General features: G+C 52.5%; 1 protein-coding gene across 1 annotated transcript in view; it reads left to right on the top strand.

Moving 5' to 3' along the window:
* The first annotated feature begins 849 nt into the window (after positions 1-849).
* The window catches only part of Epb41 (erythrocyte membrane protein band 4.1), a 176,073-nt gene continuing 163,810 nt past the window's right edge, over positions 850-13,112 (top strand). The window contains exon 1 of the mRNA XM_042688537.1: positions 850-955. The gene's annotated coding sequence lies outside the window, so the exon portion shown is untranslated. The remainder of the gene's footprint in view (positions 956-13,112) is intronic.

The following is a 13,112-nucleotide window of genomic DNA, read 5'->3' on the forward strand; positions in this document are numbered from 1 at the left end:
AAGGAATTAGCTTTGCATGAATCTCTGCTATGGAATATTCTGTGACTTATGATTCTGGATTCCTCTATATGGAATAAGGATTTTTCTTTTTTCTAGGCAGAAGTCCCGAAAGGAAGACTTGGACTTAAACTTGTGAGCTTTGCAAGTCTCGGGACTTCCGGACACTGACCTTACTTGAGCAACCAGAGGTCTGAAATGAGGTGGATGCGAAGGGTCTTGGACCAGTGATCGTAGAAGCCCCTTTCAGTGCTGACGGAATGAACCATCAGGAGAGAGAAAGTCACAAATGTGGCACTGTCAGACTCATGACATGCATCTCTAATTCTCAAGGAAACATTAGATGGATGATTGCGGAAACTCAGGTTTGGAGAGGTGACTTGGTGGCGGTCGCATAGGACCAAGTGGTGGGTGAGACAGGCGATCCAGGTTATCTTTAGGATCAATTTCCTAGATCCCTTAACTCTAGCCCCAGTTCTAACCAATTACCCTCAGTGGCAGCACCACGTAGCAAATTGCTTCATACTTTTTGCCACATGACGTCAGCAACCACACTGCAGCCAATCCAGGAACTTCTTGACCTCCTTCCCCTGCCCCCTTGCTGTCTCTCTGGACCTGCGGGGTGGGGGGTGGGGGGTTGGGGGGGGTAGGAGGCGGGGTGGAAGTCGGGACTAGGCGTCCCCTTCAGGCCGCACCTGCAGCTCCCACCCCTTCCCGGTTACCACTCCCGCCTTCCCCCGCCCAGTCCCGCCTGCTGTTCTTCAGATCGGCAGATGCCTGCGCCAATCAGAGGGCCTCCCGGGGCGAGGGCGGGGCCTCGCGTCAGAGTTGTCCTGTCAGTGCAGGTGGAGGCCCCCGGCGGGGCAAAGTGGCAGGAACCTCTTAAAGGGAGAGAGCGGCGGAGATCCAGGACGCGGCCCGGCCCGGCGCGGCCAGGTCTCCGCCCCGTTCAGCCCAGGTGAGCCTGGGGGGGCCCCCCGAGCCCTGGGGGGGGGGGACAGGGTGAGAGACAGATGGACCCACTCCGAGGGCTTCTGAGTGTCCCGGGAGGGGCGAGACCAGGGTGGAAGAGTCCGCAGAGACGGCTGTGAGGATCCAAGCTTCCCGGGTCCCAACTTGGGGTCCGAAGGGTCTTGAAGTTCGGGGTGCACAGAGCGGTCAGGATCGGGGTGCCGGAGCCCGGATCCGGACCTCACGCGGGCGGTCGGCGGGCCCAGGGTGGGTCGCTCAGGCAGGTCCCCGCAGGGCGGCGCAGCCCCGGGCCAACCCCGCCCTGCGCGCCCCGCACGCTGCCGCCGGGCCGCCGCCGCGGGGAGGGCACCGGCCCCGCGCCCCGCGCCCCGCGCCCCGATCCCGTCCTTACGTAACTGACTTTGAGTTGCCGGACCCGGGGACCCGCCGGCCAGGGCAGCGCGCTGCCCGCCGGGGTGGCGCTCCGGGCGCCCGCCGGGCCCCGCGCACTCCCTCCAGGCTGCGTCTCGAGGACTGGGCTCTGCCTCGGCTCTCCGGGGTCTCGGCAGGGCTCAGGTTCCAGCTCGCTCTCGCTCTCACCCCCTCGGTTCCCTGTGGCTCATCTCGCTTCCCCGTGTGGCCCCATGTCTCTGTCCTCTGCCTTTTCCCGAGCTTTGTCTGGTGGTCACCTACACTTTCCGGCAGGCCCTCCTTCTTGGGGGGAAGCGGGGACCCCCCTCCTTTCCAGCAAGTTGGTCCACATAGACCCCAGTCCGCGCTGGTCCGTAATGGGGAGGCGAGGACTGCCCAGGGAGAGGTGGGTAAGGTGATTCCAGGGCCCACAGCGTCCCCTGGAGGGAGGGGGGCTACCCAGGACCCCTGGGATGGGGCAGAAACTGGCCCCTTCTCTGCCTCGGGAGCCCCTTTTCTCCAGCCTGACTGGAGGGAGCCTGGCCAGGGCTGAGGTTATGGCAATGGCAAGTCCTCTGGTCACAGAAGGGGAGAGGAGAAGGAAAGGAGAGGTGGGAGCACAGACCGAACCCCCACTTCCCTGCAGAAAGCTCCTCACCCCTTTGTCATGGCCTATGTGGGCAGGAGGCTGACAGGGGCGGGGAGGCCAGGCAGGGGGTGACTTGGAGCAGGCAGAGAGAGAAGTGACAGACTTTCAGCTAAGAAACACCTCCTGGGGTCACTCTGTACCATCAAAACGCTCTTGAGAGCGTGGCAGACACCCCCAAAATAACTTCTGCATGCTACAGCGTGGGGTACCTGCTGCTGTCAGCTGCATGTAAATAAGATGTCACAGCCCTGGTGAGGTGGCAATTCTTGACTCTGATTAGGAGTGGCTGAGGGGAGACTGCTGAAGGAGGTAGAAGTTTTGGAAAGAAAGGGAGCCAGAAACTATGGGGAGCTGGGAGGGTGGGAGGGAGACAGACACCAGGGCCCTGTAAGCCTCACAGCCTCACAACTGGGTTTGCATCTTGGTCCTGTGCCATCATCCTTGCTGCGTGACCTTGCATGAGTCACTTCACCTCTCTGAGCCACAGGGTTTCTCCTTAGTCAATAATCCAGACTTCACAGACATTAGCAGAAGCAAATGAAGCCTTGCAGCACTAAGTATGCAGAGGCTGGGTGGTAGCTGGTCTGAGAGCAGGCATGGTGTGTGGGGGAGGAGTTGGGGCGTGTTTTAAGAAGAGAGTGGAATCGGGGAAGCCCTGAGGTTTCCCCCATCTATACAAGACAATCAGACAGGGCCTGCCAGGTCCTAGCAACACAGGGCACAGGGTGTAGTGCCTGGTGTGTGGGTGGCATTCAGGGAAGCAAGAAGGCCCCACACCCCACTGTCTCCTGTTGACCCATCCCTGTACTGCTTAGACCAGGCTGGCCTCTCTCTATAGGCCCCAGTGCCAGTAGAAGCTCCCAGGCTGCTCCACCCCCTAGACCAGTGGGGGTGGGGTTCTGGCAGGGCAAGGCCAGCACCCTCTCTGCGGAGTGGACCCTGGCCAGGAGCCTGGTTGGCTGTGCTGGGCAGAAACATCCCAGTCTGGCTGGGAAGATGCTGACGCTGTGCAGGTCCAGTGGAGGGCCAGAGCTCAGTGAGCTGGAAACAGGCCTAGCTGAGTGGACCAGGGCTGCAGGGTGAGAGGAGGCTGGGATGGGAGTTGGGAGGATAGATACAAGGAGTGAATCCTGGAGGGATCTCCAGAGCAGAGGGGTGAGACCAGAAGAGAATGTCACTTGGTTATTCCCTAAGCCTTTGCTGAACACCTATTATGTGCCATAGAGAGAGATTTTCCAGCCACAGGCCCCAGAGGATACTCACAGAGGACCCACCTGATAGGTCTTGGTGGCCTGGGATTTGTTGTAGAGTGGGTCTGTATGACAACCCCCTGCAGGATGTGTTCAGAATTTCCCCAGGGCCTAGGATTCTGATGTTTATCAAAGGAGATAGGATTCTATATAATATATAGTATATATATACATACATATATATATATTATATAGTTTGTAGGCCAGCTACTTCTTTTCTCCTCCTCTTCCTCCTTCTCCTCCTCCTCCTCCTCCTCCTCCTCCTCCTCCTCCTCCTCTTTCCTCCTCCTCCTCCTCCTCCTCCTCCTCCTCTTCCTCCTTCTTCTTCTTTTCTTCTATCAGTGGCGGGGCTTAAACTCTGGGCTTGGGCAATATCCCTCAGCTCTTCAGCTCAAGGCTAGCTCTCTACCACTTGAGCCACAGTGCCACTTCGGTTTTCTGAGTGGTTTATTGGATAAAAGAGTCTCATGGACTTTCCTGCCTGGACTGGCTTTGAACTGCGATCCTCAGATCTCAGCCTCCTGAGTAGTTAGGATTACAGGCGTGAGCCACTGATACCTGGTTTCTTCTTCTTCTTCTTCTGTTGGTCATGGGGCTTGAACTCTGGGCTTGGGCGCTGTCCCTCAGGCTCTTCAGCTCAAAGTGAGTACTCTACCACTTGTGCAACAGCACCACTTCCTGTTTTCTAGTGGTTAATTGGAGATAAGAGTCTCACAGACTTTCCTTCCCCGGGCTGGCTTTGAACGGAGATCCTCAGATCTCAGCCTCCTTAGTAGCTAGGATTACGGGTGTGAGCCACCAGCACCCGGCAAACCCACATTTTACAAATGGAAAAACTGAGGCTCAAAGTGGACCACATACCCGATATTGACTTCCAGTGCCCAGCTCTTGCACCTGGATAGTAATTGGGTAGGGCTAGTCCACTGGGAAATTTGCTAATGTGTTCTGAACTGCAAGTTGCCCTCTGCCCTTTCCCCACCCCCACTTCTGCTTGACCCAGTATAATTGGCAGAGCCTATGCCTCAGCTCCTCAGCCTGAACATCCCACAGCTCAGAGCTTGCTCTAACGGAGATCAGACAGTTCCACCGGTTTGGACTAAGCAATGTGAGAAGCACCTCAGTACCTCTGGAGCAGAGACCTCCCACCTTAGTCAAAGCTGGTTTTTGGAATTGGATCTAAATTCAAATCCCAGATCAGCTAGCCACTGCCTAGCTGTGTGGCTTTGGTTGAGTCAATTCACCTGCATAAACCCTGGACATAGATATAATATACTTCCTCCTTCATGAGGTGGTAAATAGTCAATGTGCCGGTGCTAACCAGGTCCTGAAGCTATCAGAAAGGGAACTGGGAGGCCCATCAAGACTGGGATTCATCTTTCTCCATTTCACAGAAAGGGAAAGGACCTCTGCTATAGAAGGAAAGAGGATGGGGTGGGGAGGCTCAGAACAGAAGCACAGAACCCCCTTCCCCAAAAAAGACTCAAGAAGAAACATAAGCCTGGCACTGGTGGCTCATGCCTGTAATCCTAACTACTCAGGAGGCTGAGATTTGAGGATTGCAGTTCAAAGCCAGCCCGGGCAAGGAAAGTCTATGAGACTCATCTCCAATTAACCACCAGTAAAGCAGAAGTGGCGCTGTGGCTCAAGTGGTAGAGCACTAGCCTTGAGCTGAAGAGCTGAGGGACAGCATCCAGGCCCAGAGTTCAAGCCCTAGGACTGAAAAAAAAAAAAAAAAAAAAAAGTGGGTTTAAGTGAGCACAGATATTTTGACCTGTGGATTGTGGCTGGTGTCAGGAGCAGAGGAGGGGCCACAGTGCCAGTGACAAAGCCCAAAGAGAATCATCTTTGGTCAGGAACAGCTTGGATCCTGGGCTGGTTCTTTGATGACTTTCAGATGAAGAGACTGAGGTAGGAGGCGCTCAAAGGCTTGTCTCATCTGTGGCTAGAGTCTGTGGAGGGGCGGGGGGGGGGGGGGGGGGGGGGGGGGGAGAAGGGGCTTGTGGAGATAAGGGAAAATCTGGAGGAAGAACTCTAGGCAGATGTAAGCTGCACTCCTGGCTTGACCTTAACTAGGCTTGGAGATTGGGGAAGGGCATCCTCAATGACACAAAAGAGTCTCTTTGCCTCACTGTCCTGGTCTGCAAAATGTGAAAAGTAATACTTTTTGCCTTTGTTCAAGTCCTGTATATGTGAGGAGGTATTTGTAGGATCAGGGGAAAAATATGATTGCTGGTTATTATTTTATTTTATTTTAGCTCAAAACTGCAATTCTTAGTGTGTTTGGGGGTGGGGGAGGCACTTCCCACAGCTCCTCTGATGACATGTTTTTACCTTTGAAGCGTTGGAGAACCCTAAGACTAACAGTCCCAATTACTGAGTAATCACCACGCACTAGGCTCTGGCTTCACCTTCCCTCATCTTGGTCTCCATAGCAGCATCCTTGTTCAGTAGGAGGTGGCCTTGCCCATGTTAGGTCCTTCAAAAACCCTTGCCTAAGACAGTTGCTGGTGACTCATGCCTGTAATAGCTACTCAGGAGGCTGAGATCTGAGGATTGTGGTTCAAAGCCAGCCCGGGCAGGAAAGTCTCTGAGACTCTTATCCAGAAAACCAGAAGTGGCACTGTGGCTCAAGTGGTAGAGTGCTAGCCTTGAGCTGTAGAGCTCAGGGACAGTGCCCAGGTCCAGAGTTCAAGCCCCATGACAAACCCCACTCCCCACCCATAAAACAAAAAAAAAAAAACCCTGCCTATAGTTCCCTATAATAATGGACTTAACACTTAGGAACAGCTTACTATATGCCAAGCATTATTCAAAATGTTTTACATGTATGCAACAATTCCTAATGCCACCCCCACTGTGTAAGTGAGTAAAAGAAGTCAAAAATAGGTCCAGTGTCACAAATGGTAAGAGTTGTAAATGATGGAGCCTTTTTCTTTTTTTTTTTCTGGTGCTAGTACTGGAGCTTGAACTCACAACCTCATGGAACAACTCTGTTTTCCTTTTTTGCTCAAGGCTAGCATTCTACCACTTGAGTCACACCTCCACTCCTGGCTTTTTGCTGGTGAACTGGAGATAAGATCCATTCTCAGATCTTAGCTTCCTGAGTAGCTAGGATTATGGTGTGAGCCTCCAGCCCCCAGCTCAGTCTGCTCATTGAAACAGTTATCAAAGTTGTCATTCAGTAACTATTTGCATGCTTGTCTCCTTGCTGTATTAGGCTCATCAGGGACTATATCTATCTTCTTCAGACTGCCACCCCAATACCTGGCACATAATAGATGCTCAGTAAATGTTTGTCCACAGGGACATTACTGCCTCCAGCATGCTGAGCCCAGGGAGGCCTGATGAGCTCAGGGCGGATTAGCACATTATTGCTGACTCCAGGGTATGAGCCTAGCAGAGCCTCAGAGGCAGAGGGAGGGTTGGCCTAGGTCCCGGATGAAGAGGGCCCCAGAGAGCTTCATTGTTGTTTGTGCTGTGTATCTCACCGCTGTCCTTTTGCTTCCATGTGCTGCTGCGGTGATGCTGATGGCTTCATGGCCTTTCTCTGACTGGCGGCGTGACCACTACTGCTGCTTCTGAGTGAGTACTGGTCTGAGTTGCTGACTACCACTGGAGCATGATTAAATGTGTGTCCTGGGGCTCTATGGCCGGGATGGGGTAGAGGAAAGACACTGGGTAAAGTTTGGATCCTTCTGGGGCTGGCTTCTCGCCTGACGATTAGCATACTGGGGAATGATTTTGGAGACATGTGATAGAATGGAAAGGTGTTTGGAACTGACTGGCTTGGAATCTTTTCTTTTTGTGCCTGTCCTGGGGCTTGAACTCAGGGCTGGGCACTGTCCATGAGTGGTAGGTTAGCACTCTACCACTTGAGCTACAGCTCCACTTCTGGTTTTCTTTGGAACTTAATTGGAGATAAAAGTCTCACAGGCTTTCCTGTCCAGGCTGGTTTTCTCAGTTCTCTTAGCCTCCTGAGATTACAGGTGTGGGCCACTGGTTTCTGGCTTGGAATACAATCTTTATTTTGCCATTTATAGCTGGGCCATTCTTTGGGACACAGAGTAGGTACCCAGTACATGCTTCTGAATGGCTGAAGATCTACTATGCACCCATCAATGTGTGTGTGTATGTATGTGTGTGTGTATGAATGTGTGTGTGTGTGTGTGTGTGTGCGCGCGCTGGTACTGGGGCTTGAACTCAGGGCCCCATGCTTTTACTGGGGCTTGAACTCAGGGCCCCATGCTTTTACTTGGCTTTTTCCACTTAAAGCTACACATCCATTCTGGCTTTTTGTTAGTTAGTGGAAGATAAGACTCTTACAGATTTGTCTGCCCAGGCTGGCTTTGAACTGCAGTTTTCAGATCTCAGCCTTGTGAGTAGTTAGGATTACAGGTGAGCCATAGCATCTAGCATCCATGTGCTCTGCATTGGATTGAGTGGCTGATGGATATAAAGGGCCCAGTATCACAGAGGCTCTGTGAGTCTGAGTCCCGACTTTGTTCACTAGATTGTGAATTTCTTGGAGGCTGTGGCCCTGTACCAAACAGCCATCACACCGTAGAGAGAAAGAGACCCAGCAACTGGACCTCTAGGAAGGGAGGGGCAGAGCCTTTAACTTTCATCAGAAGAGAAAGGCAGCTGGGGAGGCTTGGGATAAGGTGGGAAGAGGAGGGATTCTGTCTTCCCAGCACTGTAACTTGCCTGGTGGTATGACCTTGGACAAGTCATGAACTCTGGATGTGGGAGGCCTCAAGGTGCCAGAGGGAGCCAAGAGGAATTGCCAAGCACAGTGCCCCACTTGGCAATTATTGATGTTCTCTGGCCTTGGGCTCATTCTGGGAGAGGACTAAGTGAAATTTGTCTTTTTGTTTCTTTTCTCCCAGTTTTAACTTCTCACTCAGCTGGGTCAGGAGGGACTGGAGCCTCTGAGATTCCCAGAGGCTGGCCAGGGCCCTGGGATGTGGACTAGACTCTGCCAAATGTGCATGAAGCTGAGTGGAGGTCCAGTCTGGGCCCTCTTTTGCTCTGGGATTTGGTTCAGTAGCCCATTTTCTCTGTCTATAAAATAGGGCTAACAAGGGACATTTCCCTTGGAGAATTATTTAATTAGAATGTGGTATATGGGCATTATTATTCATGTTACTATTCAGCTCTGGCTGAGGAGGCTCCAGGAAAGCCCTTGAGAATTATATCTGCTTATGCCTAGGGGTTCTGAGAAGTTCTAGTCATCATGTGTATTACTGTCATTTATTGCATGCTTTCTCTCTGATCTTTAGGTCACACAGACCTGACTTGGGAACCTTCGTTGCATGACCTTAGGCAAGATATTTAATCTCTTGGAGCCTCAGTTTCCTCATTTGTAAAATGAGGATAATGGGCAGATTAAATTAAATTATGAAGCATATGATGAGCACCCAATAAATGGTGCTGATGACTATTGTTATAGTTATCATTATGAGCATGAACATTACTCAGGGATTATAAAGATGTTCCCCTTAGGACAGTGGAAATCAGGGCTCAGAGGGAACTGCTGGGGACAGTGGATGAAAATCTAGTCTGTTAGCCTTCAAAAAGGTGAAGGAGGAGGAAAGGCTTCATGGAAATAAGAATGTATCTCCTTTTCCTAGTCATCAGTTAACTTGTGCCTACTCTGTGCTTAGTCCAGTGCTGGGCATGGGGCCACAGCCCAGTCTGCATAATCCTTGTCCCCTGGGGAGCTCAGAGACTAGTTGGGTTGAAGGACCCAGAAACCACCAACTCTGCCTTTGATTGAGGCACTGGTTGGTATGCTAAAGCAAGAGAGTGGCCAGGAGAAAGACCTTTCCTAGTAGAATGGGCCAAAGTGCAGAGTAGTGAGCAGGAGCTGGGGCAATGCCCCTGAAGAGGAAGTCTCAGGAGAATTGACCTAAGGGAGGTGGGAGCCACTGGAAATTAGGTGGGGAGGGACTGTGAGAAATGCTGATATTGGGTTGGGGCTGTTCCATGGAGCAGGGGTGGATATGAGGTCTGTTTAGGAGTAGAGCCAGAAGGCCAGGGTCATGGGCTGAAGTGGGCGGGCAAGATGGCACAGAGATAAGGGTGACTTCCTGGGGTCTGGGGTAACTGGGCCTGGGGGGCAGGAGAGTTTCTCTGGCTGAGGGCTGCATCTGGGAGGAGGCCGCAGGGCTGGGTTTAGGAGGGGTTAAAGCCACCCTCTGGCTCCTTTAAATCCCCCCTCCCTTCTGCCCTGTAGCAGCTGTGTCTGAGCTGGACATGGAGGCCTCACTGCCGCTGGCCACTAAGGCCTAGGGATCTCACTTCTTGGGGGTTTCTGGGGGTGACCCTTGTGAGTCTGTCAGGGATGAAAGCTCTTTGGGGTGGGGACCTGGCAGGGTGCAGAGAAGCCCTGGGGTCTAGGCCTCCCAGTGTCACTGAGCGTGTGGGTGCTCCCTTTCTCTTCTCCTCCTTTTTTTCTGGTCTTGTATGTGCAGAGACAAAAAACCTGTTTTGTCTGCCCTCAAAAGATGCAGTGATAAAAGGTAACAAGGGACGGCAAACAGTTATTGAGCCCTGACATGGGCTGGATTAGGGGCCCAGAGATGACTCAACAGGTTCCCGGCTCTCCGGTATGCTGTGAGCCCGGAGGCCATAGGTGATTAACTCATTCTTGGCATCTGGGGAAAAGAGAGCTAAGCTGGGATCACATTATTATTATTATTATTTTATTATGCCAGTACTAGGTGCTATCCCTTAGCTTTTCTTTCTTTTTTTTTTTTTTGGTCCGGTAGTGGGGCCTGAACTCTGGGCCTGGGCGCTGTCCCTCATCTCTTCAGCTTAAGGCTAGCACTCTACCACGTGAGCCACAGTGCCACTTCCGGCTTTTTTCTTTTTGCTTATGTGGTGCTGAGGAATCGAACCCAGGGCCTCAGGCATGCAAGGCAAGCGCTCTACCACTGAGCCACCTTCCCAGCCCTCCCTTAGTTTTTTCACTCAAAGCAGGCACCAGTTCTACTTCTGGCTTTTGGTGGTTAATTGGAGATAAGAGTCCCATGGACTTTTCCTGCCTGGGGCTGGCTTGGAACTATGATCCTCAGATCTCAGCCTCCTGTATAGCTAGGATTACAGATATAAGGGATAGACATATTGTTCACAGGGTGGAGAGGTGTGTAGTGTGGTCTGGCTGAGGTAGAAAGGGAGAGGCAGGCAGTGATGGGAAGTGCAAATGGGGGGGGAGTGGGGGGGGTGGGAGGGGTGGGGGGGAGAATGGGGCCACACCACAGCTGGTGGGAGCAGGCCTCTCCCTCCCTGTGCCTGTCCCACCCCTTCTCATCCGGCCCAGGCAGACCCAGTCGCTCATCTCAGGAGTCAACCATCTGGGTTCCCTGCTAACCCTGACACTGAAAAGCCCACTAGCCTCAGGCACTCATCTGTCCTCTCTGTACCTCAGTTTCTACCCCAGGCCAATGCAGACAGCAGGTCCTCCTTCAAAGGAGGGGCTGAGGCTTCTAGTGACATCAATCCTCCACACTGCATAGCCCAGTGTCTACATGTATATGCACCCACAAACAGGAGCCCTAAATCGTCCCTACTTAGACTCCTCACCCCTCTTCCCCACCCCTATGTCCCCTGCCTCTCTGGCCAACAAAGGAAGGAAAAGATTAAGAAACAAGCCCAAGTCTCCAGGGAGGGGGGGGGGGGCCTGGCCTGCTGCCCAGCTGGTGCCCTTCCTGCCCCTTGCCCCCTTTGGCCTCAGGCCCAAGGACTCTCAGGACTGGACAGCCTCCACCCTGTAGCCCAGAGCAGGGTCCCTGGCTAGAGACCAAAGCCATCAGCAGTCTGGAAACAGGGGCAGATATTTGGAAAATGTGTACCTTTATTCTTCCTGCCCACAGAAGGTGCTAATCAGGCTCTTTATTTTTGGTGCTTGGGAGAAGAGTGTGATGTGTCATCACTGGAGGCCCCGAGTTCAGGGCTGACCAAGCTGGATTCCTGAGCTTCCTGGATTGTACTGCCGGCCACCAGCTCCTTTCCGTACAGAGAGGGGACCTGAACTTTAGCTCAGGGTGGCAGCTGGTAGTGCAAGGTCATTTAGCAGGAATCAGGCTTCTGGATGCTTTTTGTTCTGTCTCTCCTCGAATGGGACTGGTGCGGTAACCCTGGCTAGCATTTTACCTCTCAGCCTCAGTTTCCTCTGCTGTAGCATGGGCTGATTTTGCCACGGGCTCAAGCATTAGTGAGTCCTCAAACTCAATGACGCTATTTCTGCTCTTATAACTACTGTATCTTACAAAACTCCTGCCCTATCTTCCCCATCCAGGAACTTCGAGTTTAATGTGGCTTTCTTTTTCTTTTTTGTTGTTGGTCGTGGGGCTTGAACTCTGGGCCTGGGCACTGTCCCTCAGTTCTTTAGCGCAAGGCGAGCGCTCTACCACTTGAGCCACAATGCCACTTCTGGTTTTCTGGTGGTTATTGGAGATAAGAGTCTCACGGACTTTCCTTGCCTGGCTTTGAACCATGATCCTCAGATCTCAGCCTCCTGAGTAGCTAGGAATAGAGGTGTGAGCCACCAGTACTTGGCCGCCGCTGCCGCCTCCTCCTCCTCCTCCTCCTTCTTTTTGTGCTAGTACTGGGACTTGAACTCAGGGCATGGGTACTTTCCCTTGGGTTTTTTTTTTTTGTCGGTCGTGGGGCTTGAACTCTGGGCCTGGGCGCTGTCCCTCAGCTCTTCAGCTCAAGGCTAGCGCTCTACCACTTGAGCTACAGCGCCACTTCCGGTTTTCTGGTGGTTTATTGGAGATAGGAGTCTCACGGTCTCTCCTGCCCAGGCTGGCTTTGAACCGCGATCCTCAGATCTCAGCCTCCTGAGTAGCTAGGATTACAGGTGTGAACCACCAGCGCCTGGCGTCCCTTGGGTTTTTTAATCAGAGCTGATATCCTACCATTTGAGCCACAGCTCTACTTCTGGCTTGTTAGTGGTTAATTGGAGATAAGAGTCTCACAGACTTTGCTGCCCAGGCTGGCTTTAAATCACCATCTTCAAGTCTCAGCCTCCTGAGTAGTTAGTATTACATGTGCAAACCCTGAGCCACTGGTGGTTCTCCCCCATTCCCCTCCTCCTCTCTTTCTTTCTCCCTCCCTTCCCTTCCCTTCCCTTCTTTTCCTTTCCTTTCCTTTCCTTTCCTTTCCTTTCCTTTCCTTTCCCTCCCTCCTTCCCTCCCTCCCTCCCTCCCTCCCTTCCTTCCTTCCTTCCTTTCTCCTTTCCCTTCCCTTCTTCCCCTCCCTCCCTCCCAGGCTAGCTTTGAACCAAGATCCTCAGATCTCAGCCTCCTGAGTAGATAGTATTATATATATGAGCCACCAGCACTCCTCCTCCTCCTCCTCCTTCTCCTCCTCCTCCTCCTCCTCTTCCTCTTCCTCCTCCTCCTCCTCTTCTTCCTCCTCCTCCTCCTCCTCCTCCTCCTCCTCCTCCTCCTCCTCCTCCTCCTCCTCCTCCTCCTCCTCCTCCTCCTCCTCCTCCTCCTCCTCCTCCTCCTCTTCTTCTTCTTCTTCTTCTTCTTCTTCTTCTTCTTCTTCTTCTTCTTCTTCTATTTTTTTGAGATAGGGCATTTTCATGTAGCCTAGGCTAGCCTAGAACTCATGATCTACCTACCTCAGCTGGAATTATAGCTATGTGCCCCCACACCCTGACTTTATAGAGTTTCTTATTGAACAAATGAAACCAGATAAACCAGATTTAAAGCCTCTGGCTTTAAAGCCTCAGCATCTTTTCCCTCTTCAGTTGGTTGGGACACTTTAGCCTCACCCAAGACAGTTTCCCTTCTGTGGTTCCCTCTGATTGGTTGCCACTTCAAGTCCTTTGGAAAGGTAGAAAG

Source organism: Dipodomys spectabilis, unplaced genomic scaffold (genome assembly GCF_019054845.1).
Source record: "Dipodomys spectabilis isolate Male_0828 unplaced genomic scaffold, ASM1905484v1 ptg000118l, whole genome shotgun sequence".
In the NCBI taxonomy this organism is placed as follows: domain Eukaryota; kingdom Metazoa; phylum Chordata; class Mammalia; order Rodentia; family Heteromyidae; genus Dipodomys; species Dipodomys spectabilis.